The 24,120-nt window shown below is 40.0% G+C and overlaps 1 protein-coding gene across 2 annotated transcripts in view; it reads left to right on the top strand.

Moving 5' to 3' along the window:
* Window positions 1-357: 357 nt before the first annotated feature.
* The window catches only part of TAB3 (TGF-beta activated kinase 1 (MAP3K7) binding protein 3), a 109,027-nt gene continuing 85,264 nt past the window's right edge, over window positions 358-24,120 (top strand). For both annotated transcript variants that reach the window (XM_060087402.1, XM_060087401.1), the window contains exon 1: window positions 358-586. The gene's annotated coding sequence lies outside the window, so the exon portion shown is untranslated. The remainder of the gene's footprint in view (window positions 587-24,120) is intronic.

Genomic DNA, 24,120 nt, shown 5'->3' on the forward strand with positions numbered 1-24,120 from the left:
CCCCTCCTTCTCCGCCCCGCGCTTCCAGAGGAAACAGGTAAAACACGGAGAACTGGGTCTTATTTCAGGGGCTGTTCTGGGCATGCGTCCTCGTCCTTCCGCGCGCAGGCGCAATAACTTCGCCTGGTGCTGCACGTTTCCGATATGGGGTAGCGTTTGCTGTGAAGTCAGCTTAGGTTACCCTCATTGACCGCCTTTCCTGTGGGTCCCCGCCCTCCCGTGGTCGTGGGGGAAGCCTCGCGAGATCATCATCGGCAGTCCCCCGGCGGCGCCATCTTTGTGCCTGGCGAACCACGGCACTCGATGCGAACCCTGAAGCCGGAGGTTCGCTTGCCAAGCTCTCGCCGAGACCGGATCCAGGAAACACGAGGCGGGTCTCGGTGGGAGGGACGCATTGAAGGAGGAGGGAGGAAAGGGGGCGGCGGCGGCGGCTGCTCCTCCTCTCACCGGACCCGGGCCCCGCGCAGCGCGCACCCAAGGGGGGGTCGGGCGGAGAAGCGGCGCCGGGGCCGGACCCCCCGTGGGAGCTGGCGACTGGCGTGAGGGCAAGGCGGCGGCAGCGGCGGACGGGGAGCAGCGGTTGCGGGTGAGTGTCCGCGAGGAGGCCCGGCACCTGCCCGAGCCGGGACGTCGGGGGTGGCCCTGGGGTCGTCCCGGTGACCCCTCTCCCGGGCGCTGGGCGTGTGCTGGTCTGCGGGTGTCCCGAGGGCTCGTCTCGGCCTGGGGCTGCAGCGGACTCCGGGAAATGCGGGGTTGCCGGAGGTTTGCGCAGGGCCTGGCGCGCCCGCGCCCTCCCGGGACGCCCCTGGAGGCCGAGGAGAGAGGGAGTGGCCGGGGGCCTGGGTTGGCCTTCGCCCCCCGAGCCGAGAGGGATGATGTCCTTCCTCGCCGGACCCTGGGCATTGCAAGTAGTGAACCTCTGTGGACTGGTTTCAAGCCCCAGCAAAGCGTTTGGGAATGAAGACTAGCAGCACCAAGGTTGGGGTTGTCGAGGGTGTTGAGAGACCTGGGGATGGTTAGTAGTAATTGTTCTGAAGGAGGTTTGCAATGATTGTTGGCAGGTGTGGAGTAAGGAGAAGCTACTGTTGACGTTCATTTAAAGAAGATCACACAAGCAGTCCTCTGAGGTCCAACAACAAATTAGAGTTATTCCCAGTTGGAATTCTATAGTTTAGTGCTGTGTGCCGGCTTATTAAGGTGCCTAAAAGCAGGATTTGGGGGGATGGGATGGGGGACAAGGTGGGTTATAAAGTAAGCTGCATATAAAGCCAGAAGTTCATACCGTTGATGCAAAACATTTATGTCCTTACTGAAACGTAATTTATTTACATTGCTTAAGAAAACTTGTCACCTTTGGTCCAGACGGGCTTATCAATTCCATGTTCATCAGCAACGTTTCTCAACCAGACAACAATTTTGGCATGTGATGTATTTAGTTCTGGTTTGTAAAAGAACAAGAATGAATGGGAAAGAAGAACAATTTGACAAACTTAGCTTCTTTTCCACACTTTAGTGAAGGTAAATATTACATATGTGATTTTTATCTTTACATTTGACCGAACGTAATAATCTGTGTTCTGTCACTCTGAATTTTCTTCCACATGTTTCTTTGACACACTGTCAACACACTGTACAGTTTGTGTTGGAGCAAAGGGAGCTAACATTGAGTATTCAGGCACTGGGCTTGGTGGGTTATGTATGTTTGCATTTAATCCTCATAGCTACCCTGTGCTAAAGATGTTATCTTTGTTGTACAGATAAACACTAACCTCCAGTATTCTTCAGTAACTTTTCTGAGTAGGTCATATAGCTGGTAAATTGTGGAGCTAAAACTCAAACTCATGTGTGTCTGATTCTAGAATATGTGATTTTTCTACTGTACTCTGCATAAGTGTATGTGCTGATTAATACATATTTTATGAAAATGGAAATTTTTGTTACAAAGAAACCTTTCAGTTCTGTTGGTAATCTTAAAAGCTTTCAGTGTCCTTGGTTGAAGATAATCTCATTTTTCTTTTTTTTCTTTTCTTTTTTTTTTTTTTTTTGCGGTACGCGGGCCTCTCACTGTTGTGGCCTCTCCCGTTGCGGAGCACAGGCTCCGGACGCGCAGGCTCAGCGGCCATGGCTCACGGGCCCAGCCGCTCCGCGGCATGTGGGATCTTCCCGGACCGGGGCACGAACCCCGTGTCCCCTGCATCGGCAGGCGGACTCTCAATCACTGCGCCACCAGGGAAGCCCTCATTTTTTTTTTCTTTGCAGATTTTTCTATTTTCTATCCAGAGGTTAACATTTTAGCAGAAGTCTGCTGATTAGTGAGGATTCCTAGTAGTCGGTAGTGACCTATCTGAAATTCAAATGTTTTCAGTATCTTTGCCTTCAGTTTCAGCATGCCCAAGATACTTCAAAGATCAGATATCTTGTTTATTCTGGTCCTGAGTAGCTTTTCAAATTATATTACTAAAATAAAATATGAACTGTTTATAAGGATTTGAATTTGCTTTATCATAACTTGGAGGTTTACACACACATACCCACTCACCCACCTTCTCCAGCAAGTGAAGTACTTGATAGCAGATATTTTTCTTCTCTTTAATCTAGTACAGAGGTTTTGGACCCAGTTTGTGGTTTGCAGAAAATACAGCAGCTGTTCTGGGATCCAGCATAATCTTTTATGGGGCTAGGGAGTGAAAGATCTGAGACGTTGGTGAAACAGTAGAAACATCTTCCCAGTGCATATGGTCATTGGTCACTTTTGTCCCCCACTGGTCTCTGCTCTTGCATCTTTGACTTGATGCTGAACTTGCCTACCTGGCCATTATCTCTGCTCAAGAGAGAGTTCAACTGGAAGAATAGCCGCTGAAAGCTGAAATTAAAAAAAAAAAAAAAATGCTAAGTGCTGGCACTCATCCTCTACCAGGTCATTTGGTTAGGTTTACCTGTCGAATTAATTATCCCTGGCTGGAAGTTCTGGAAACATGGGCATAAGAGGCTGGAAGAAAAAAAAGTCCTGTGCTCCTCAGGACGCATCTGCTTATGTTTTATGGAGTTTAGAGCTTTGCTTGAAATATAATATCTTGAAATCCTCATGAGCGATGTTTGGTAATGAAAGAGCAAGTTTTTCATAATAGTTATAGTCCCAAGAAAGGGTTAAATATATTCCTTACTTGTGAAGGTAATTACTGTATTTGGGCTACTGAGGCGAAAAAAATCAACAAATGATAATGTAACTGAGTGCTCACCAAGTAAATAAAAAAGCCTTTCTGAAATGATTTATATTGCCCCTATATAAAGAAAAGACACCAGGAGATTGTCTCATATGTATTTAGAAGTTTATTTTCATACCTTCCTTATAATAAGCCTCAGTTTATTACCATGACCACAAATATTCATTTGTCTAAAAGTGAAATGGTCCTATGAAATTTTTGAAACTGTCAAAATGAATTAATCCTAAATATTTAAGAACATTTATTATAGTTTAATTTATTGGCAGTTCTATTAATTTATTTGTCTGACCCTCTAACATCCCACTTCTCTCCTGCTTCAAATTTCTCTCCTTCCTTTCCTTCCTCTCTTTCTGATGCTGTTCCTGCTGGTATCTGGAGCTTTCCATTAGTTCTCAGTTGACGCTGAAGTCTTTGGCAGAATGAATGATGACAAGGAGGGCGAGGAAACTTCTCTGAGTCCGTGTGCTCTAGGAGGTCAAGAGGGACCCGGACGGGAGCCCTTTACCCACTCCATTCTTTCTTGCAAAGGACAATGAGAGTAGCCAGAGAGAGGGAGGCAGTGTCAAGACCCTTGCCACGGTTTCTTTTCCTTCTTTCTCTGAAGCATTAAGGAGGAAAGTTTGTGAAAGCCCATCTGCTGCAGGAGTAGCCACTGTTCCCTCATGGTCTTCTGCAGCCCACCCCGACCCTCACACACTTTTTCCTTGCTCCTTTTAGCTGCCATCCCACCCTTCATCCTTTATTCCCAAGTAGGTCGTGCCTTCCTCATCCCAGGATCTCCTTCCACTACAGCTCTGCCTTTTTGTCCTTCTAACTCTGAAGCCTGATACACTGTCGACTGCCCTCTTTCATGCCTTTCCTCCTCCTTGGCCTTGATCATGGAGGCCTAGGCCTGTGGTCCTAGGGGAGCTGACTCCCAGTTAGAGGAGGGAAGAATTCTTTTTTACTTCCAAGGCTTATTGGGGCAGGGATATTCTTTTATTCTAAGTTGACTGTTAAATGGGTTTTCCCATAGAAACATTGCCCATGCAGGTTCGGTATTTTATTATACCTGTAACCTTATGGGTGTTTAAGCTTTAGTGGACTAGCTTGGAAACCTGGCACCTTAGATCTTTGTTTCCTGGGAAGGCAAGTTCTGAGGTTCAAGAGGGTGATTTAAAAAAACAGCTTGTGCTCCAGAAGTTGTTAGGGGTTGCGTGCTTTTTGTTAATTACTCATGGGATGGTAGGGAGCACAGGTTAAGCTATCCAAAATTATCTGTTATGTGGATCAGGTGGCTCTTCTGGGAGATAAACTGTCAGTCTTTTTAGATTGTCAGTGGAGAATTTCTGAATTTAGGCACATGTTTTGAAATACAATTGAAGTTCAGTCTATCCCAGGTTAATGTTTGTGGTGAATGTTTGTCCTTAGAGCAGATGTGACAGTGTTGTGGAAAAAACAGAATTTTTCTTTGTCATAAAAGGAATATCTTGTTCCCGCTATTTCTTGCTGCTGTTCTGAAACTTTTCAAGGGTATTGGAACTCCTGCAGTTATTTTACCCAAGTTTACTTAGTGGTAAACATGGACAGTGTTTTATTTTAATCAAAAGATTTTAAAGTAAAGTGTTATTAGTTTGTTGTTGAAGTTGCATGCTGTTACCACCGTTTGTATGGTTCAAACAATTGAGGGATTTCAAAGTGATAAAAACAAAGCAAAATACATTTAGAATTTGTTATCCATAAATGTGTTCAGTCTTAGCTTGGTTGAAGGACATATTTCTAATAAAAGGCGAGATGGGACCTTTTTTTTTTTGGTCTCCAAACCAATCTTGTTTAAAAATGAATTTGAGTTAAGTACTGCTTATTTTAAGAGTTTACTAGATTATTTAATTACATACAGATTGCAGTGGTTATAAATAAAATCTCTGGGGATAAAATGCTCAAATGTTCAGATCTTACTTTTGACACTAACTAGCTCTGTGATCTTGGGCAAGTTGCTTAATCTCTGACCTGTTTCCTCATTTTTGAAATTGGGATAGTGTAATATCTACCTCACAGGATTTTCATGAGGATTAAATGAGCCAGAGGATGTACAGTATTTAGAATATGCCTAGCAATGGTAAATGCTCAAAAAGAGTTAGTTCTTCTTGCTATTATTACTACTTTGTCATCATCATTATTACTGCTGCTATTACTACTTTAGTTACCTTCTGATATAACACCCCTTCTGTTCTGGGTGTGTGTTTGTGTGTGTGTAAGATTATTTATTTGTTAGTTTTTAAATGCAAAGCTTAGGGGGGGCCAGGGAGAGCAGTATATTCATTGCTGGATACATCCAAAATTGGCCATAGTGCAGGAAATTCATAAAATATTAAACTAATTTTTTTCAGTAACACCATTTCTATTATGTTAGGTATAAGGAACTGTGCCACTTTGACGTTATGAGCAAAACTGGATTATTTTAGTAATCGCAGTCTTTATTAAAATTTGTTTAACTATAAGGCCAGAGTCTGTGTAGACAGAGCCTTAATTTCTAAATGGTTCATTTATAAGACTTTCTTTTAGGAAGTCAGCACCATTTTCCCACAGAAATAATGTCACATATGGCCTTTCGATTCCCAGGCCAGCCCAGCATATCTGAATGTGAAGACTGATAGTACTATAAAAACTAACTTCTTTGTATAACAGTGTCTCAACAAGAATATGCACTGAGTGCATCAGGTACTTAAAGATTATGAGCACAATCTTGAAGATGGCATGGTGGGGTCACATTCCTTCACGATTCCAGCAAGCACTCCCAAGCCTTGGGCGGAGGGCTTTCTTCTGGTGGAGGCTAAGGACGGGGTAAGTAGTGGGACCTGGTCTCTAGAAGGCAGGAGCTTTTTCCTGGCTTGGCTCCTCAAAAAGCTGTGTAGTGTAGTGGTTGCCCTCAGTCTCTGTTCCACCACTTACAAAACTTCTCATGTGTAAAATGTAGATATAAGTACTGTCTATTTTACAAGGTTCTTGGGAGGATTAAATGTGTTATATATATAAAGCAGTTAAAACAGTACCTGGCCCATTGGTGAGTGCATGAGAAATGTTATATATATATTATTAAGCTTTACTGTTTTAGGACTTCTAGAATACCCCTCTCTACTTGGCTGTCCACTGCCCATATCTGTTGTACTTAATATTTATTTATTTGTTTGTTTGTTTATTTATTTGGCCACGCCGGGTCTCAGTTGCAGCATGTGGGATCTAGTTCCCCGACCAGGGATCGAACCCAGGCCCCCTGAATTGGGAGCAAAGACTCTTAGCCACTGGACCAATAGAGGGAAGTCCCTCTTTTGTACTTAAATAGGATTATTCTCCTCCCTTTCCACTGAGAAATAGTGTCATACCTTTTCATTTTCATCCCTGCCTAAAGTAAGCATCTTTTTTTGTGTGTGTGTTTGTGGCTTTTCTGGGGTTTATTTTATGTAGTAATATTGGAGAAATAGGTGGCATTTAAAGAGTACCTTCTGGGAACCTCTCCTCATCCCCTTTTTAGGCTTTGTAGGGATGTGGAGACAACATTGCTTGAAGATACTGACTGTGGACATGTGATTGGGTCAGAATTGAGGTGCAAACTTTTGACTTTTGGTAGTTCTCGCTGAGTTATTCTTTTAAAAATAGGCACAAATACTACAGAATTCCATATACCTTTCATCCAGGTATACGTAGTGATGGTATGTTTGTCAAAACTAAGACACTAACATTGGTATATTATTATTAGCTAAACTGATTTTATTTGATTTCACTAGTTTTCCCACTAATGTCCTTTTCTGTTTTAGGATCCATTCGAGGGTACCATGTTGCATTTAGTTGTTAGGTCATTTTCAATCTTTAGTGAATAAGTTTCTGTGGCCATAAAACCATTTTCTGATGTAAGCTTTCTGCAGGTCCTCAAAAGGCCAGGTGTTGCCCTGGGGTTGGCAAGTTCAGGGATTCATCTTGGCACTGAACTTTATAGTTTGAAATAAGAGGAGTCCTATGATAGAGGAAAGAATGCTATGGTGTTAGGGTGAGACTGAAGCATTTTTATAATTTAAAAATATGTTGGACTAAATGGGTTTTATGTACTGTTCACTTTTGGTGGATTTGGCTTCAGAATGACAAGACATTCTTTTTAAAATGTTAAAGATATATAAAAAGTATACTTCATATTGGATGTAGAAGCTAACTGGAATGAATTGCAAAAAGTACTTATAATTTTGATTGAGAAATTAAGTTAGTACAATAATTTGTTACTAATATAGCACATTTGTTTATATGTGTTGGCTTCAGTTTGTGGTCATGATTGATTTTATTTTGTCTTTTTCAGGGTACTGTATGCTGTAGGTGCCATTGTCATTCTAAATTGTGACATATGCCTTAAGATGGATGTCACAGTCATCACTTAGTGTAAACAAAGTTATCTGTTAGGTTGCACATCATGAACTTTACTTTAGGAAGTCTTATCTTTTCTGCCCCAGAAATAGGTTTTGGCTATTAGTCATGGATGGCAAAGAAATTAATTTTGAGTTGGTAAAATTTGGATGAAAATGTTTCAATTGAATATGGTATGTGTTGAGGGACACTGTCAGTAAACAAGTACTCTTGGTGGGTGGAAATCCCCTAGTACTTAGAGAAAATTGGCAGAGGGGAGAACTTAAATAGTTTCAGTTGTTTCTACTTATCAAGAGCTGCTTATGACCTTGAACAAATCACCCAACTTCAAAGGACGATGGTTTCTTCGTTTGTATATAAAATTAGGAGATTTGACTAGATGTGTGAATCTATTCATTTCTAAGATTTGAAAGACCCTTTTATTTAATAAAAACCTACTGTATAGCACAGGGAACTATATTCAATATCCTGTGATAAACCATAATGGAAAAGAATGTGGGGAAAAAAAAGAATGTGAAAAAGAATGTGTGTGTGTGTATATATATATATATATATATATATATATATATATATATATATACACACCACTGAATCACTTTGCTGTACTGCAGAAATTAACACAACATTGTAAATCAACTGTACTTGAATAAAATAAATTTAAAAAAACCTATAAGGTCAAGTTGCTTGTCTTGGATCTTTATGAATCAGCATTAGTCACTAATCTAGATATAAATCAGTTTATCTTTCAGGGTTCAAATAGTTTCAAACCATTGTTACTTAAGTTTCAGAGTCTCTAGTTGGTTTGACAGCTCTATCAATATTTTTTGGTAATTAGCATGTTGTCTAATACTTGCTTTTTTAGTTTTTGTTAGTTATTTAATTTCTGTGCTTTGACCTGAAGTAGTGGACTTCAAACTTTTTTGCTCTCATATCCCCTAACCAATTTTGAAAAATAGGTAGTACTCTTTCACACTTAAAAAATTATTAAAATTTAATATATGTACAGAAAGTACACATCAAAAAATTATTAAAATTGAATATATGTACAGAAAGTACAGATCAGTAGTGAACAGTTTAGTGAATTTTCACAAACTGAGCACACTTGTGTACCAGCAGCCAGATCAAGAAAGTGAACATGACCAGCCACTTTCAGAAGCCCCTATCATCCCCCCACCATTTCCATGACTTTTTTTAAAATTTAATTTTATTTATTATTTTATTTTTGGCTGCATTGGGTCTGCGTTGCTGTGCGAGGGCTTTCTCTAGTTGGGGCGAGCGGGGGCTACTCTTTGTTGTGGTGCGCGGGCTGCTCATTGCGGTAGCTTCTCTTGTTGCAGAGCACGGGCTCTAGGCGTGCGGGCTTCAGTATTGTGGCATGGCTCTAGAGCGCAGGCTCAGTAGTTGTGGCACATGGACTTAGTTGCTCCGCGGCATGTGGGATCTTCCCGGACCAGGGATTGAACCCGTGTCCCCTGCATTGGCAGGTGGATTCTTAACCACTGCGCTACCAGGGAAGCCCTTCCCTGACTTTTTTATTTTTGGCTGCGTTGGGTCTTCGTTGCGGCGTGCGGGCTTCTCACTGCAGTGGCTTCTCTTATTGCGGAGCACGGCACGCAGGCTTCAGTAGTTGTGGCGCACGGGCTTAGTTGCTCCTCGGCATGTGGGATCTGCCCGGGCTAGGACTCGAACCCGTGTCCCCTGCATTGGCAGGCGGATTCTTAACCACTGCGCCACCAGGAAAGCCCACCCTTCCCTGACTTTTAACATCAAAGATTAGGTTTGCCTACTTTTGTATTTTATATAAATGGAATCCTACTGTACTCTCTTTTGCAGCATTATGAATGTGAGATTTATCTGTATTGTGTATAGTTGTTAACTATTCCTTCTCATTACTGTATATTTCATTATGTGAATATATCATTATATATCATTCTGTTGTTGACGGGTATGTAGGTAGGTCTCAGTTTTTGGAGAATGTCTTTGTTGACCTTGGAGTGGGCAAAGATTTCTTAAACAGAACTTTTTCAGTGATGCATATTTGTTTTAGAGTTGTGACTAGAGAAAGAATGAGAAAACTGGCTTACTTTAATATGGGCATCTAAACAATTTTGAAAATATTGATATATAGTAAGAATCTTTTAGTCTGTAAATCTTAGGGAAATTGTCAGATTTAAAACTAGATGTAGGTGACTGAGGTTTGTGCCTTTATAACTGTTTTGGGTGGTATTCCTTCAGAAATGTGTCATGTACTCCCTTGCCTATTTTGACTTGCTGATTTGTAGAAGTTCTTTACTGTATGCTAGAAATGAGCCCTCACTCACTGCAAGGGCATGCTTTTTCATTTTTAATGTGTCTTCTGATAAACGAAAGTTTTAAATTTTAACGTAGTCTGATTTATCAGTGTTTTCTTTTATGTTTAAACTAGACATCAGGTTCAGTTTAAAATATCCTTTCCTATCCCAAGGTCTTGAAGATATTCTCTGTCATCTTCCAGAAACTTTATTGTTTTAGCTTTCTTATATAGGTCTAACATCTACCTGAAAGTAATTTTTGTGCATCGTGTGAGGAAGAGGACAATATTACTTTCTTCCACATGGATAGCTAATTGGCCCAGCACACTGTCTTTTCCCTACTAGTGTCAGGAATCAGATATTCCTGTGTCTCTGGTTGTGTTTCTCAGCTGTCTGTTCTGTTCCATTGGTTGTTGCACTGATACCACACTGTCTTCTTTACTGTAGCTTTGTCATAAGTCTTGATGTTCAGTAGAACAAGTTCTTCCACCCAATTGTCCTTTGAGAGCATCTTGGCTATTCTTGGCCCTTTGCACATTTATGTGAATTTTAGTATCATCTTGGAACTTCCCACACATCACACATACACACACTGACACAACATACCGAGGGATTTTGACTGAATTTGCATGGAATCTATAGAGCAATTTAGGAAGAATTGACATCTTTATCATGTTGCTTTCTAATTCATGAACATGATATACCACTCCATTTATTTAGGTCCTCTTTAATTTTTCTCAGTAATGTTTATAATTTTCTCCAAAAGTCATTCACAACTTTTGAGAGTTTTATTCCTAGATCTTGATATTTTTTGATATTGTAAGTTTTTATAGATTTCATTTGTTTGTAAAAATACAATTGACTTGTATATCAAGCTTGTATCTATCAGTTGTGCTAAACGTTTATTACTTTTAGGAATTTATCTTTTAGAATCTTGTTTTTTCCTTTCAAACTGTTACACTTTTGTTTCTTAGTGTTCCGTCTAGTACTTATATTATAACATAAACTAAGTGAATAGAAGTGGTAGTAGAGGGCACTATTTTCTAGTTCCCTTTCTCAAAGGGAAAACTTTCAACATTTCTTCTCTAAATATGATACTTGGTGTAATTTTTTCCCTGTTACTCTATTAAAGTTTCATTCTGTTCTTGGTTTGGTAAGAGCTCATATCATGAGTGATACTCGATTTTATCAAATGCTTTTCCTATTGTTAATATATTATTTTGCTTCTCGAATCAAATTATATCGATAGATTTCCTAATGCCAAATCAACTTTGCATTCCAGGAATAAACCCAATTTGGTCATTATCACATTTTCCTCTTACTTAACATAGGAACTTTGTATCTTTGTTCTTGAGTGAGATTGGCCTCTGATTTTGTTTTATTGTCCAGTTTTGGCAGACTTGTAAAAAGAGTTAAGGAAGGTACCTGTTCTTTCTTTAAAAAAATTTGTTTTTTCTATTTATTTAAACTAAAACAAAACAAGTTCACCCATTTCTTCCACTCCCACCTCTTGCAATCACAAATCTGTTTTCTGTATCTATGAGCTTTTTTTTTCTTTTTAAGATTCTGCAAATAATAGAGACTATATGATGTTGCATATAATAGAGACCATATGATGTTTTCTTCCTCTGACTTTTTTCACTTACCATAATGCCCTTGAAAAGCCCTTGAGGTCCATCCATGTTGTCAAAATGGCAAGATTTCATTCTGTTCTAAGGCTGAATAATACACCACAGTTTCCTTTATGCATTCATTCCTTGAGGGACCCTTAGGTTGTTTCCATATTTTGGCTATTTTATAATTTATATAATGCTTCAGTGAACATGGGGGTGCATATAGCTTTCCAAATTAGTGTTCTTGTTTTCTTTAGATAAATACCCAAACATGGAATTGCTGGATTGTATGGTAGTTCTATTTTTGATATTTTTGAGAAACCTCCATACTGTTTTCCATAGTGGCTGCACCAATTTACATTACCACCAACAGTGCACAAGGGTTCCCTTTTCTCACATCCTTGCCAGCACTTGTTATTTCTTGTCTTTTTGATAATAGTCATTCTGAGAGGTGTGAGGTGGTATCTCATTGCGGTTTTGATTTGCATTTCCCTGATGATTAGTGATGTTAAGCACCTTTTCATGTACCTTTTGGCCATCTATATGTCTTCTTTGGAAAAATGTCTATTCACATCTACCCTTTTTTTTTTTTTTTTTTTTTGCGGTATGCGGGCCTCTCACTGCTGTGGCCTCTCCCGTTGCGGAGCACAGGCTCCAGCTGTGCAGGCTCAGCAGCCATGGCTCACGGGCCTAGCCGCTCCGTGGCATGTGGGATCTTCCCGGACCGGGGCACGAACCCGTGTCCCCTGCGTCAGCAGGCAGACTCTCAACCACTGCGCCACCAGGGAAGCCCTACCCATTTTTTAATCAGATTGTTTTTTTTTTCTGTGGAGTTGTGTGAGTTTTTTGTATATTTTGAATATTAGTCCGTTATCAGATGTATGATGTGAAAATATTTTCTCCCATTCTGTAGGTTGCCTTTTCATTTCTTGATGTTTCCTTCACTGCACAGAAGCGTTTTTGGTTTGATGTAATCCCACTTGTTTAGTTTTGCTTTTGTTGCCTTTGCTTTTGGTGTCAGATCCAAACAATGATCACCAAGACCTATGTCAAGGAGCTTACTGCCTATGTTTTCTTTTAGGAGTTTTATGGTTTTGGGTCTTACAGTCATGTCTTTAATCTATTTTGAATTAATTTTTGGGTATAGTGTAACATAGTGGTCTGTTTATTGTTTTGCATGTGGCTATCCAATTTTCCCAACACGATTTATTGAAGAGACTCATTTTCCCATTGAGTGGAGGAGCACCTAAGCCATTTTTCAGGACGTATATTACTTTTTTAAAAAATATCTTTATTGGAGTATAATTGTTTTACAATGGTGTGTTAGTTTCTGGTTTATAATAAAGTGAATCAACTATACATATACATATATCCCCATATCTCCTCCCTCTTGCATCTCCCTCCCTCCCACCCTCCCTATCCCACCCCTCTAGGTGGTCACAAAGCACCGAGCTGGGGCTTCCCTGGTGGCGCAGTGGTTGAGAGTTCGCCTGACGATGCAGGGGACATGGGTTCGTGCCCTGGTCCGGTAAGATCCCACATGCCGCGGAGCGGCTGGGCCCGTGAGCCATGGCCGCTGAGCCTGCGCGTCCGGAGCCTGTGCTCCGCAACGGGAGAGGCCACAACAGTGAGAGGCCCGCGTAACGCAAAAAAAAAAAAAAAAAAAAAAAGCACCGAACTGATCTCCCTGTGCTATGTGGCTGCTTCCCACTACTTACGTTTTACATTTGGTTGTAAGTCCATGCATGCCACTCTCTCACTTCGTGCCAGATTACCCTTCCCTCTCCCCATGTCCTCAAGTCCATTCTCTGTGTCTGCATCTTTATTCCTGTCCTGTCCCTAGGTTCTTCAGCACCTTTTTTTTTATTCCATATATATGTGTTAGCATATGGTATTTGTTTTTCTCTTTCTGACTTACTTCACTCTGTATGACAGACTCTAGGTCCATCCACCTCACTCCAAATAACTCACTTTCGTTTCTTTTTATGGCTGAGTAATATTCTATTGTATATATGTGCCACATCTTCTTTATCCATTTGTCTGTGGAGGCACACTTAGGTTGCTTCCATGCCCTGGCTATTATAAATAGGGCCGCAATGAACATTGTAGTACATGACTCTTTTTGAATTATGGTTTTCTCAGGGTATATGCCCAGTAGTGGGATTGCTGGGTCGTATGGTAATTCTATTTTTAGTTTTTTAAGGAACTTAAAAAAGAACTTACTGTTCTCCATAGTGGCTGTATCAGTTGACATTCCCACCAACAGTGCAGGAGGGTTCGCTTTTCTCCATACCCTCTCCAGCATTTATTGTTTGTAGATTTTTTGATGATGGCCATTCTGAATGGTGTGAAGTGACACCTCATTGTGGTTTTGACTTGCACTTCTCTAATGATTAGTGATGTTGAGCATTCTTTCATGTGTTTGTTGGCAGTCTGTATATCTTCTTTGGAGAAATGTCTATTTAGTTCTTCTGCCTATTTTTGGATTGGGTTGTTTGTTTTTTTGATATTGAGCTGCATGAGCTGCATGTAAATGTTGGAGATTACTCCTTTGTCAGTTGCTTCATTTGCAAATATTTTCTCCCATTCTAAGGGTTGTCTTTTCGTCTTGTTTATGGTTTCCTTTGCTGTGCAAAAGCTTTGAAGTTTCATTAGGTCCCATTTGTTTATTTTTGTTTTTATTTCCTTTTCTCTAAGAGGTGGGTCAAAAAGGATCTTGCTGTGATTTATGTCATAGAGTGTTCTGCCTATGTTTTTTTCTAAGAGTTTTATAGTGTCTGGCCTTGCATTTAGGTCTGTGATCCATTTTGAGTTTATTTTTGTGTATAGCGTTAGGGAGTGTTCTAACTTCATTCTTTTACATGTAGCTGTCCAGTTTTCTCAGCACCACTTACTGAAGAGGCTGTCTTTTCTCCATTGTATATTCTTGCCTCCTTTATCAAAAATAAGGTGATCATATGTGCATGGGTTTATCTCTGGGCTTTCTGTTCTGTTCCATTGATCTATATTTCTGCTTTTCTGCCAGTACCATACTGTCTTGATTACTGTAGCTTTGTAGTATAGCCTGAAGTCAGGGAGCCTGATTCTTCCAGCTCCATTTTTCTTTCTGAATATTGCTTTGGCTATTTGGGGTCTTTTGTGTTTCCACACAAATTGTGAAAATTTTTGTTCTAGTTCTGTGAAAAATGCCATTGGTAGTTTGATAGGGATTGCATTGAATCTGTAGACTGCTTTGGGTAGTATAGTCATTTTCACAATGTTGATTCTTCCAATCGAAGAACATGGTATATCTCTCCATCTGTTTGTATCATCTTTAATTTCTTTCATCAATGCCTTATCGTTTTCTGCATACAGTTCTTTTGTCTCCTTAGATGGGTTTATTCCTCGGTGTTTTCTTCTTTTTGTTGCAGTGGTAAATGGGAGTGTTTCCTTAATTTCTGTTTCAGATTTTTCATCATTAGTGTATAGGAATGTAAGAGATTTCTGTGCATTAATTTTGTATCCTGCTACTTTACCAAATTCATTGATTAGCTCTAGTAGTTTTCTGGTGGCATCTTTAGGATTCTCTACGTATAGTATCATGTTATCTACAAACAGTGACAGCTTTACTTCTTCTTTTCTGAATTGGATTCCTTTTATTACTTCTCTGATTGCTGTGGCTAAAACTTCCAAGACTGTGTTGAATACTAGGGGTGAGAGTGGGCAGCCTTTTCTTGTTTTGATCTTAGTGGAAATAGTTTCAGTTTTTCACCATTGAGAATGAAGTTGGCTGTGGGTTTGTCATATATGGCCTTTATTATGTTGAGGTAAGTTCTCTCTGTGCCTACTTTCTGGAGGGTTTTTATTATAAAGGGGTGTTGAATTTTGTCAAAAGCTTTTTCTGCATCTATTGAGATGATCGTATGGTTTTTCTCCGTCAATTTGTTAATATGGTGTATCAAACTGATTGACTTGCGTATATTGAAGAATCCTTGCATTCCTGGTATGAACCCCACTTGATCATGGTGTATGATCCTTTTAATGTGCTGTTGGATTCTGTTTGCTAGTATTTTGTTGAGGATTTTTGCATCTGTGTTCATCAGTGATATTGACCTGTAGTTTTCTTTCTTTGTGACATCCTTGTCTGGTTTTGGTATCAGGGTGATGGTGGCCTCGTAGAATGAGTTAGGGAGTGTTCCTCCCTCTGCTATATTTTGGAAGTGTTTGAGAAGGATAGGTGTTACCTTTTCTCTAAATGTTTGATAGAATTCGCCTGTGAAGCCAGCTGGTCCTGAGCTTTTGTTTGTTGGAAGATCTTTAATCACAGTCTCAATTTCTGTGCTTGTGATTGGTCTGGTTATATTTTCTATTTCTTCCTGGTTCAGTCTCAGAAGGTTGTGCTTTTCTAAGAATTTGTCCATTTCTTCCAGGTTGTCTATTTTATTGGCATATAGTTGCCTGTAGTAATCTTTCATGATCCTTTGTATTTCTGCAGTGTCAGTTGTTACTTCTCCTTTTTCATTTCTCATTCTATTGATTTGAGTCTTTTCCCTTTTTTTCTTGATGGGTCTGGCTAATGGTTTATTAGTTTTGTTTATCTTCTCAAAGAATCAGCTTTTAGTTTTGCTATCCTTTCCTTCATTTCTTCTTTATTTCTGATCTTTATGGTTTCTTTCCTTCTGCTAACTTGGGGGTTTTTTGTTCTTCTTTCTCGAATTGCCTTAGGTGTAAGGTTAGGTTGTTTATCTGAAATATTTCTTTCTTGTTTCTTGAAGTAGGATTGTATTGCTATAAACTTCCCTCTTAGAACTGCTTTTGCTGCATCCCATAGGTTTGGGGTCGCCATGTTTTCATTGTCATCTGTTTCTAGGTATTTTTTGATTTCCTCTTTGATTTCTTCAGTGATCTCTTGATTATTAAGTAGTGTATTGTTTAGCCTTCGTGTGTTTGTATTTTTTACAGATTTTTTTCCTGTAATTGATATCTAGTCTCATAGCGTTGTGGTTGGAAAAGATACTTGATACGATTTCAGTTTTCTTAAATTTACCAAGGCTTGATTTGTGACGCAAGATATGACCTATCCTGGAGAATGTTCCATGAGCACTTGAGAAGAAAGTGTATTCTGTTGTTTTTGGGTGGAATGTCCTGTAAATATCAATTAAGTTATTTCTTTTTTTTTTTTGCGGTACGCAGGCCTCTCACTGCTGCGGCCTCTCCCGTTGCGGAGCACAGGCTCTGGACGCGCAGGGCCAGCGGCCATGGCTCACGGGCCCAGCTGCTCCACGGCATGTGGGATCCTCCTGGACCGGGGCACGAACCCATGTCCCCTGCCTCGGCAGGCGGACTCTCAACCACCGTGCCACCAAGGAAGCCCAAGTTATTTCTTTTTAATGTATCATTTAAAGCTTGTGTTCCTTTATTTATTTTCATTTTGGACGATCTGTCCATTGGTGAAAGTGGGGTGTTAAAGTCCCCTACTATGATTGTGTTACTCTCAATTTCCCCTTTTATGGCTGTTAGCATTTGCATTATGTATTGAGATGCTCCTATGTTGGGTGCATAAATATATACAATTTTTATATCTTCTTCCTGGATTGATCCCTTGATCATTATGTAGTGTCCTTCTTTGTCTCTTATGATAGTCTTTATTTTAAAGTCTATTTTGTCTGATACAAGAATTGCTGCTCCAGCTTTCTTTTGATTTCCATTTGCATGGAATATGTTTTTCCATCCCCTCACTTTCAGTCTCTGTGTGTCCCTAGATCTAAAGTGGGTCTCTTGTAGACAGCATATATACGGGTCTTGTTTTTGTATCCATTCAGCCAGTCTATGTCTTTTGGTGGGAGCATTTAATCCATTTACATTTAAGGTAATTATCGGTATGTATGTTCTTATTACCATTTTCTTAGTTGTTTAAGCTTGTTATTGTAGGTCTTTTTCTTCTTTTGTGTTTCCTGCCTGGAGAAGTTCCTTTGGCATTTGTTGTAAAGCTGGTTTGGTGGTGCTGAATTCTCCTAGCTTTTGCTTGTCTGGAAAGGTTTTAATTTCTCTGTCGAATCTGGATGAGATCCTTGCTGGGTAGAGTGATATTGGTTGTAGGTTTTTCCCTTTCATCCCTTTAAATATGTCCTGCCAGTCCCTCCTGGCTTGCAGAGTTTCTGCTGAAAGATCAGCTGTTAACCTTATGGGCATTCCCTTGTGTGTTATTTGTTGTTTTTCCCTTGCTGCTTTTAGTATGTTTTCTTTGTATTTAATTTTTGACAGTTTGATTAATATGTGTCTTGGCATGTTTCTCCTTGGATTTATCCTGTATGGGACTCTCTGTGTTTCCTGGACTTGATTAACTCTTTCCTTTCCCATATTAGGGAAATTTTCAGCAGTAATCTTTTCAAATATTTTCTCAGTCCCTTTCTTTTTCTCTTTTTCTGGGACCGCTATAATTCGAATATTGGTGCGTTTAATGTTCTCCCAGAGGTCTGTAAGAATGTCCTCAGTTCTTTTCATTCTTTTTTCTTTATTCTGCTCTGTGGTAGTTATTTCCACTATTTTATCTTCCAGGTCATTTATCCGTTCTTCTGCCTCAGTTATTCTGCTATTGATTCCTTCTAGAGAATTTTTAATTTCATTTATTGTCTTGTTCATCATTGTTTGTTTGCTCTTTAGTTCTTCTAGGTCCTTGTTAAATGTTTCTTTTATTTTCTCCATTCTATTTGCAAGATTTTGGATCTTTACTGTCATTAGTAGACTGCCTGTTTCCTCATCATTTGTTTGGTTTGGTGGGTTTTTACCTTGCTCCTTCATCTGCTGTGTGTTTCTCTGTCTTCTCATTTTGCTTATCTTACTGTGTTTGGGGTCTCCTTTTTGCAGGCTGCAGGTTCATAGTTCCTGTTGTTTTTGGTGTCTGCCCCCAGTGGGAAAGGTTGGTTCAGTGGGTTGTGTCGGCTTCCTGGTGGAGGGGACTGGTGCCTGTGTTTTGGTGGATGATGCTGGATCTTGTCTTTCTGGTGGGCAGGACTGTTTCCGGTGGTGTGTTTTGGGGTGTCTGTGCCTTTATTATGATTTTTGGAACCTTTCTGCTAATGGGTGGGGTTGTGTTCCTGTCTTGCTAGTTGTTTGGCATAGGGTGTCCAGCACTGTAGCTTGCTGGTCATTGAGTGGAGCTGGGTCTTCACATTGAGATGGGGATATCTGGGAGAGCTTTTGCCATTTGATGTTACATGGAGCTGGAAGGTCTCTGGTGGACCAGTGTCCTGAACTTGGCCTTCCTACCTCAGAGGCACAGGCCTGACACCTGGTCGGAACACCAAGACCCTGTCATCCACCTGGCTCAGAAGAAAAGAGAGAAAAAAGGAAAAAAAAAAAGAATAAAATAAAATTGTTGTTAAAGTAAAAGTTGAAAAAATAATTATTAAATATAAAAGAAACTTAAAAAGTAATATAAAAAGAAAAAAAGGGAGAGAAACCAAACCAAGAAACAAATCCACCGATGATAAGTGCTGAAAAGTATACTAACAAAACAAAACACACACACAAAAAAATGGACAGACAGAACTCTAGGACAAATGGTAAAAGCAAAGCTATACAGACAAATCACACAAAGAAGCATACACATACACACTCACAAAAAGAGAAAAAGGAAAAAAATAATTCTATATATTAAAAAAAAGGAAGAGAGTGACCAAATCAATAAACAGATCTACCAATGATAATAACCTCTACATACTGACTTAAGATAAGCATAAATCTGGAAATAAATCAGATGCAGAAAGCAAACCCCAGGTCTATGGTTGCTCCCAAAGTCCACCACCTCAATTTTGGAATGACTCGTCTATTCAGGTATTCCACAGATGCAAGATACATCAAGTTGATTATGGAGATTTAATCCACTGCTCCTGAGGCTGCTGGGAGAAATTGCCCTTTCTCTTCTTTGTTCTCACAGCTCCTGGGATTTAGCTTTGGATTTGGCCCCGGCTGTGCGTGTAGGTCTCCTGAGGGCGTCTGTTCTCGCCCAGACAGGACGGGGTTAAAGGAGCAGCCGATTAGGGGGCTCTGGCTCACTCAGGCCAGTGGTAGGGAGGAGTACAGAGTGCGGGGCAAGCCTGCGGCGGCAGAGACCAGCATGACGTAGCAACATCCTGAGGTGCGTCATGTGTTCTCCCAGGGAAGTTGTCCCTGGATCTCGGGACCCTGGCAGTGGTGGGCTGCATAGGCTCCCAGGAGCGGAGGTGTGGATAGTGACCTGTGCTTGCACACAGGTTTTTTAGTGGCTGCAGCAGCAGCCTTAGCGTTTCATGCCTACCTCTGGTGTCTGCGCTGATAGCTGCGCTCGCGCCCATCTCTGGAGCTCGTTTAGGCGGTGCTCTGAATCCCCTCTCCTCGCGCACCCCAAAACAATGGTTTCTTGCCTCTTAGGCAGTTCCAGAGTTTTTCCCAGCTAGCTGTGGTGCACTAGCTCCCTTCAGGGTATATTCACGCAGCCAACCCCAGTTTTCTCCCTGGGATCTGACCTCTGAAGCCTGACCGTCAACTCCCAGCCCCCACCCTCCCTGGTGGGTGAACAGACAAGCCTCTCGGGCTGGGGAGTGCTGGTTGGCACCGATCCTCTGTGTGGGACTCTCCCCACTTTGCCCTCTCCACCCCTGTTGCTGCACTCTCCTCTGTGGCTCCGAAGCTTCCCCCCCCGCCACCCCCACCCCCATCTCCGCCAGTGAAGGGGCTTCCTAATGTGTGGAAACTTTTCCTTCTTCACAGCTCCCTCCCAGAGGTGCAAGTCCTGTCCCTATTCTTTTGTCTCTTTTTTCTTTTGCCCTACTGAGTTACGTGGGAAGTTTCTTGCCTTTGGGGAAGTCTGAGGTTTTCTGCCAGCGTTCAGTAGGTGTTCTGTAGGAGTTGTTCCACATGTAGATGTATTTCTGATATATTTGTGGGGAGGAAGGTGATTTCCACATCTTACTCCTCCACCATCTTGAAGGTCTCCCTCCATACTGTTTTGATTAGTATAACTTTGTAATATAGTTTGAAACCAGAAAGCATGATGCCTCCAGCTTTGTTCTTATTTCTCAGGATTGGCTATTGGAGGTCTTTTGTGATTCCATACAAATTTTAGGATTGTTTATCTTTTTGTGAAAAATACCATTGGAATGTTGATAGGGATTTCATTGAATCTGTGGATTGCTTTGGGTAGTATAGACATTTTAACAGTATTAATTCTCCCAATCCATGAGCATAGACTATTTTTCTATTTATTTCTGTCTTCAGTTTCTTTTGTCAGTGTCTTGTAGTTTTCAGTATATAGGTCTTTAATCTCCTTGGTTAGATTTATTCCTAGGTAGTTTATTCTTTTTGATGCAGTTGTAAATGGGATTATTTTCTTAATATCTCTTTCTGATAGTTAATTATTAGTGTAAAGAAACAGGGGTTTTGTGTATTGATTTTGTATCCTGAAAGTTTACTGAATTTGTTTATTAGTTGTAACAGTTTTTTGATGGAATCCTATGGGTTTTCTATATATAATCTCATGTTGTCTGCAAAAATTGATAGTTTTACTTTTTTCTTTCCAGCTTGGATGCTTTTTACTTCTTTTTCTTGCCTAATTTCTGTGGCTAGGTCTTCCAATGCTATGTTGAATTAAAGTGATGAGAGTGGACATTGCCTTGTTCCTGATCTTAGAGGAAAACTTTTAGCTTTTTACTGTTGAATACAGTGTTAGCTGTGGGCTTGTTACACACATCCTTTTATTATGTTTAGGTTCATTCCCTCTGTACCTTCTTCGTTGAGAATTTTTATCATGAATGAATGTTGAATTTTGTCAAATGTTTTTTTTTGCATATGTTAAGATGATCATATGATTTTTATCTTTCATTTTGTTAATGTAGTATACCACATTGACCGATTTGCAGGTGTTGCACCATGCTTGCCTCCCTGGGATAAACCCCTTTGATTATGGTGTATGATCCTTTTAATGTATTGTTGACTTTGGTTTGCTAATATTTTGTTGACAGTTTTCGCATCTGTGTTCATTAAGGATGTTGGCCTGTAATTTTCTTGTGGTATCCTTGTCTAGTTTTGGTATCAGTGTAATGCTGGCCTTGTAAAATGAGTTTGGAAGTGTCCTCTCCTATCTTTAGAAGAGTTTGGGAAGGATTTGTATTAATTCTTTTTTTTTTTTTTTTTGCGGTACGTGGGCCTCTCACTGTTGTGGCCTCTCCTGTTGCAGAGCACAGGCTCCAGACGCACAGGCTCAGCGGCCATGGCTCACGGGCCCAGCCACTCCGTGGCATGTGGGATCTTCCCGGACCAGGGCATGAACCCGTGTCCCCTGCATTGGCAGTTGGACTCTCAACCACTGTGCCACCAGGGAAGCCCTAATTCTTCTTTGAATGTAGAATTAACCAGTGAAGCTCTCAGGTCCTGGACTCTTTGTTTGTTGGGAGATTTTTGGTTACTGATTCAGTCTCTGTAATAGTAATTGATCTATTCACATTTTCTATTTCTTCATGATTCATTCTTGGAAGGTTGTGTGTTTGTAGGAATTTATCTCTTTTTTCTAGGTTGTCCAATTTGTTGGTGTATAATTGTTCATTGTAGTCTTTTATGATCCTTCGTAGTTCTGTGGTATCTGTTGTAAATGTTCGTTAATTTTGTCTACTTTTTAAAGAACCGGCTCTTAGTTTCATTGATCTCTTCTGTTGTCTTTTTGGCCTCTATTTTATTTGTTTCCACTCTGGTCTTTGTTATTTCCTTCATTCTACTAACTTTGAACTTTGTTCTTTTTCTAGTTCCTTGAAGTGTAATGTTTTGTTATTTATTTGGGATATTTATTGTTTCTTGAGGTAGGCCTCAGTTATTATGAACTTCCCTCTTAGAACTGCTTTGCTGCATCATAATTTTTGGTGTGTTGTATTTTCATGTTAATTTGTCTCAAGGTATTTTTCGATTTCTCTGTTGATCTTTTAGTCTTTCAGTAGCATGTTGTTTAATCTCCACATATTTGTGAATTTTCAGTTTTCTTCTTGTAACTGATTTCTAATTTTATACCATTGTGGGGAAAGATGCTTGGTATGAATTTATTTCTTCTTACAACTGCTTGGTAAGTTATATTTTTAAAATATTTGTCCATTTTATCCGAATTTTCAAGTTATTGGCATTACAGTTATGCCCTTTTATCATTTATTGTCTACAGATTCCTTACTGAATGCTCCTCCTTTCTTTTCTTAATAGCTTTGAGGTATAACCATACAATCCACCCACTCGAAATGCACAATTTTGCGGTTTTTATAACATTCACAGAGTTGTACAACCATCAGCATAATCAATTTCAGAACAAAAAGGAATGCTCCACCCATTAGCAATCACTCCCCATTTTCCCTGAGCTCCTTCTCACCCCATCAGCCCTGGGCAATCACAAATCTTTTTGCCTCTGTAGATTTTCTTTTTCTGAAATTTTCACATAAATGGAATCATGCAATTTGTGGTCTTTTGTCACTGGCTTTTTTCACTTAGCGTATGTTTTCAAAGTTCACTTATGTTGTAGCATATATCTGTACAGTTGACTTTTGAACAACAGGGGTTTGAGTTGTGTGGATCCACTTATATGGGGACTTTTTTCAGTAGTAAACACTATAGTACGACACAGTCTGCATTTGGTTTAATCTGCAGATGTGGAACCGTGAATACAGAGGAACTGTGTACACAGAGGAATCATGTATATGGAGGGCCAACTATAAATTATACTCGGATTTTCAACTGTGTGGAGGGTTAGCAACCTTAATCCTTGTGTTGTTCAAGGGTCAACTGTACTTCATTTCTTTTTACTGCCAGATAATATGCTACTGTATGGATATACCATATTTAATTTATTCATTCATCAGTTGATGGATGTTTGAGTTGTTTTCAGTTTTTGGCTATTATGAGTAATGCTACCATGAACATTCATGTACAAGTTTTTGTGCAGACATATGTTTTCATTTCTCTTGGGCCTTTTTCATTCTTTTTTTTTTTTTCACGATACGCGGGCCTCTCACTGCTGTGGCCTCTCCCGTTGTGGAGCACAGGCTCCGGACGCGCAGGCTCAGCGGCCGTGGCTCACAGGCTCAGCCGCTCCGCAGCATGTGGGATCTTCCCGGACCAGGGCACGAACCCGTGTCCCCTGCATCGGCAGGCGGACTCTCAACCACTGCGCCACCAGGGAAGCCCCTTTTTCATTCTTGATCCTGGGTATATGTATCTTTTTTTCCTCCTTCTCTTTTTAAAAAGAATTTTACTAGAGGATTAGCAGTTACAGTAATTCTTCCAAAAGAACCAGCTGTGTTGGTGTTTTTTTATTTTGTTAATATGTGCTTTTATATATATTTTTTTTAGGATTCCTTTTGCTTTTATTTTTCTAACTTCTTAACAAGAGTGGTTAGGTATTAATTTGCACCCTTATTTCCTTCCTAACATATGCAGTTAAAACTATACATTTCAAGTATGTCTTTACTTGCATCCCATTATTTTTGATATGTAGTATTTCCATTATAACTTCACAACATATCTTAATTTCCATTGTAATTTCTTCTTTGATCAATGGGTTATTTTAAAGTATAATTTTTAATTTCCAGTAATATAAAAATTTTCTAACTGCAT

This window comes from Mesoplodon densirostris, chromosome X, assembly GCF_025265405.1.
Source record: "Mesoplodon densirostris isolate mMesDen1 chromosome X, mMesDen1 primary haplotype, whole genome shotgun sequence".
Classification (NCBI taxonomy): Eukaryota; Metazoa; Chordata; class Mammalia; order Artiodactyla; family Ziphiidae; genus Mesoplodon; species Mesoplodon densirostris.